The sequence below is a fragment of the Helianthus annuus genome, chromosome 3 (assembly GCF_002127325.2).
Source record: "Helianthus annuus cultivar XRQ/B chromosome 3, HanXRQr2.0-SUNRISE, whole genome shotgun sequence".
NCBI lineage: Eukaryota > Viridiplantae > Streptophyta > Magnoliopsida > Asterales > Asteraceae > Helianthus > Helianthus annuus.
Genome location: NC_035435.2, coordinates 42,862,551 through 42,866,757, shown reverse-complemented (window position 1 = coordinate 42,866,757; position 4,207 = coordinate 42,862,551). Strand labels below are relative to the sequence as shown.

The 4,207-nt window shown below is 32.4% G+C and overlaps 1 long non-coding RNA gene across 1 annotated transcript; it reads left to right on the top strand.

The window, feature by feature from the left end:
• The first annotated feature begins 1,583 nt into the window (after positions 1-1,583).
• Positions 1,584-4,005, top strand: LOC110930328. The gene is made up of 3 exons (XR_002587752.2): positions 1,584-1,730; positions 2,685-2,744; positions 3,647-4,005. It is a non-coding gene; the product is annotated as an uncharacterized LOC110930328 (long non-coding RNA).
• The last annotated feature ends 202 nt before the right edge of the window (positions 4,006-4,207 follow it).

Here is a 4,207-nt window from a genome sequence, read left to right as displayed (position 1 = left end):
AACTTCTTTACGGACGGAAGTGTAGAGCACCTATCTGTTGGGAGGAAGTTGGTGAAAAAATCATTGAAGGACCTGAACTAGTGCAAATTACCAATGAGAAAGTTGCTATCGCTAGGGAGAAGTTGAAGGAAGCGCAGAGTCGACAGAAAAGCTATGCAGACCGACATCGTCGAGCTTTGGAATTTAATGTTGGTGAGCGTGTTTTCTTACGAGTTTCGCCTTGCAAAGGCGTTCGTCGTTTTGGAATCAAGGGAAAGCTTAGCCCTAGATTCATCGGTCCATTCGAGATTCTTGAAAGAGTCGGTGAAGTTTCTTACCGTTTGGCATTGCCACCTCAACTATCTCACGTGCATAATGTCTTTCATATATCCCTCCTTAGGGGATATAATTACCATCCGTTACACGTTGTGAATTATCCGTATCATCTTATTCATCTTATTCATGAGGATTTATCTTTTGAGGAGGAACCCGAAGCTATTATCGACCGCCAAGAACGACTTATGCGTAAGAAGACTATTCCTTTTGTTAAAGTTCTTTGGAAGAACCATTCTGAACGTGAAGCTACATGGGAATTAGAAGACACGATCCGCTCTCATTATCCAAATTTGTTTTTGCCTTAGTATCCTAAACTTTAATGTGTTGTGATCTTGTACGATCTTGGAATTGTTTCAGTCTCCGTTTACCTACCCTTTTTGTAACTCAGTGTTTTCGCTAATGTGTAATGTTTCGCTTATGCTTAAATGTGATCTAAATTGTGTCCGTATCAGTTATTAGCACTTTGCAATTTCGTGGACGAAATTTTTTTAGAGGGGAAGAATTGTAACACTCGAAATTTTCTTAAATCGTTATAATATTTATTAAGGTTTAGTATAATTTAAGTTGGATGTTTAAAATAAGTTAAAATGAATTACTTTGATTTTTTTTTTAGAACAAGTTAGTTAGTGTTCTACGCATTCATTATCACCAACCATGAATATGGTATATATTTTAAAATACAGTGAGTTATTTAAATTTTATAAAATAGTTATTTTTTTATAATCTTGCTAAAGCACTTTATGTGTGTAATATATATATATATATATATATATATATATATATATATATATGTATGTGTATGTGTAGGTAACTAGTAAGTCTACCTGGTTACAAAGAAATAAATATCATAATTTTGTCCTAAATCTTTGTGCAAGACTAAGTTAAAAAAAAACATCTCAACTCTATTCTCTTTCTCAATATACGGACATACACACATACCAAACAATACACTATGTATGCACCATGCTTTAACATCATTTCTTTTTGAATCAAACTATTTGATAAACAAATGAGGAAAAGCAAAATCAATCCAGTAGGTGTTGATAGTATGAAACCTAAGATATATATGTTTTGACTTTTGTGAAAGTTTATCACATGTGTAGGATAAATAAAATCATAAACCTATCACCTACCTACCATTTACCTTACTTCCTTTCTTTTCTTTTTCTTTGGACAGAACCATCACAATCAAACTTTAATTTTGATTGTCATACACTCAATTACACATTACCCTATTATTATATTGAGAAGCACATGGTGTAGAACAACCCATTTCTGATTTCTTATAAAGAGACCAATATGATTTTATTATCAAACCACACTAAAATACACATACACCCAAAAGTCTAATCTAAGTTCAAGAGTTCAAGTTCGGAGTTCAGTGCTTTCAAAATCCATCTCTTTGCTTGAATCAAGTGAGTGTCTATAATTCAAAATTTTATTTTTTTTTCTCTTTATCTTCATATGTTACAGGATAGGATTATATGTAAATCTTCACCCATGTGGGTGGGTGTTTGTTTAAAGCATGAAAAATATGATGCTAACACAATATAAAACTTAGTTATCTTGAAATACTTTGTGGTATTTTATTGTTTCTTTTTTAAAGAGTTAAATGACTTAACGTTGGTGTTTATGTATTTTCATATATTCGTTTGCTTATATAATATAAAAACTAAGCCTAAATATAATTCATGTTTTATTCCATAAAGGCATAGGTATGTATACAAATGTTGATTTTTGAACTCTACGTTGGATCTTGAACTTCCATATATTTATGCATATGTATATGCATGAGATTTACTTTAAGGGTTACTATAATATTCTCCATGTTCATTTTATACATACAGATAGTCATACTTATGGTTTTTAAACTTTCCTTCAAGTATCAAAACCAAGATTTATATAAAGATTATGTAATAGATTTGGATATTATGTAATTATATTATTTAGTGTGTAAAAATGTAGATTTATGACCCTAAAATGATTAGGGGGAATTTACATATTTTATAAGTTTCATAAGATAGTAAAAAAATAAATAAATAAATAATACTTATGTTAAGTGTCTTTAGTTATCCTACGTATGTATTTTCTCAAAACCTTACAAAAATTATGTATAATAAATAAAGATCTAAATTTCTATGTTTATTATTCTAAAAAGCTATATGCAAAGATGACAAGGAAGGTTAAAAGCTATATTTGTGCTTATATGATATTTTTAGTCACTAAATAATTTATGGTGAGTGTAACCCGGAAGCATATGTTAACAAAGTGTGTCAGACAATTTTAATTTGGGGTTGTCGGAAAATTTAAGGAAAGATCTTTTAATATGAATAAATTCTATAATACTAATCTCGTAAATACGGGTTTAGGTTCGCAAAAGTTTTGAGTACGACCCGATTTGTGGATTTTCTTTTGCTTGCTAAACTAAGGTACGGATCCTTTTCTTTTTCATCATAGTATAACCTACGGTACGAACTCTTTGGTCTTACCCTCATATTATAAAACTATATCCGATACTTTGTAGTACGGATTCCTATTTCTGACATCATAGTATTTTTATCATATCCGTCACTTTGCAGTACGGATTTTTGTGTGTTCCCGTTAGCCGTTTGATATGTGATGTGTTATCTGAATCAGTATAGTATTGTTTGTAAGATTATTAGTGTGATGTAACATGCCATACCTTAGACTTGTACTCATGGTCGCATGTTCCTATTAGTATTATTTTCAGTTGGTTGTAAGCTATTTGCATGGCCTTAGTTTGTACTCTGTCACCCGAGCGTTTGGCTTGCCATTTGGGCGTCAACGGCATGGCACTTATCGTGACAGTGCGTAATAAAAGTCACGGCGTCTCTAGCTTGTGCTTGTGTAGCACCTTGGCCCCTAGAGGCGTATAGATCGATCTTAGTTCCGAGTTTGAGTTTGTTGTGTGGAGATGGAATAATGGGTGAACGCCACACTCACCATCTCATAGGTGCATGGACTAGCTAGCTGTGTACCAGTTTGTATTTGGCTCTGGGTGCTTCCTTATTACATGATTTATGGTTCTGACATTCAAGGTCACCTAATAAGTATATGCGTCTGATACGTTTGTGATATGATACGATCCGTCCGCTACTGTGCCAATTATACTTTAGACGCATGTTTCTGGTTCGGTTAATCATCTACTTCAGTTTGATTTATGTACCCGTATTGGATTCATTATTTCAATATCGTTTCGTGTTTCTTTCTTTTCGTCCATCCTTACTTGTACTATTGATTTCTCTGTTACTGAGCAATTCTTTGGCTCAGCCGTAGTTTCTTTGTTGTGTTTTTCTTGTCTTGTTTACAGGTAATCAGGGATAATATAATATGGGGAATCAGTAATGAGAGATTAATGGATGTTCAAGAGTATTTAAAGACTCTTTATTTTGTTAAATCATGTACTTTTGAATGAACTTAAGACTTAGGGTATTTTGAGACGTGTATGTCACCTTGAATCCTATCTTATATTAAGTGGATTTATTTTGGTTATGATATTCGTAATAGTGACGCTCGGACCTGCCCCGGGTTGGGGTATTACACTCTGCTAAACTTGATCTTTTTTATAGTCTTTCTAATGTATTGTTTATTATTTACTGCTTATGCATTTGATACATATGTAATAAGGATGAAAGTAAAGTAGTGAATTTAGTAACTACACATTTGTCATTTTATGATTTTGTATTATTTTTTCAATATGATTTTGTATTATTTTTTCATAAATAATGCTCATCAACTTAAAACCATTGTTGTTGATACATCTATTGATACGGTGGTTAATACATCTGTTGACTTTGGTTAACAGATGGATGAAAACCTATGTTTGAAACCACTGTTGGGTTAAACAGTGTTTTGTGGAGAAAACAGTGGT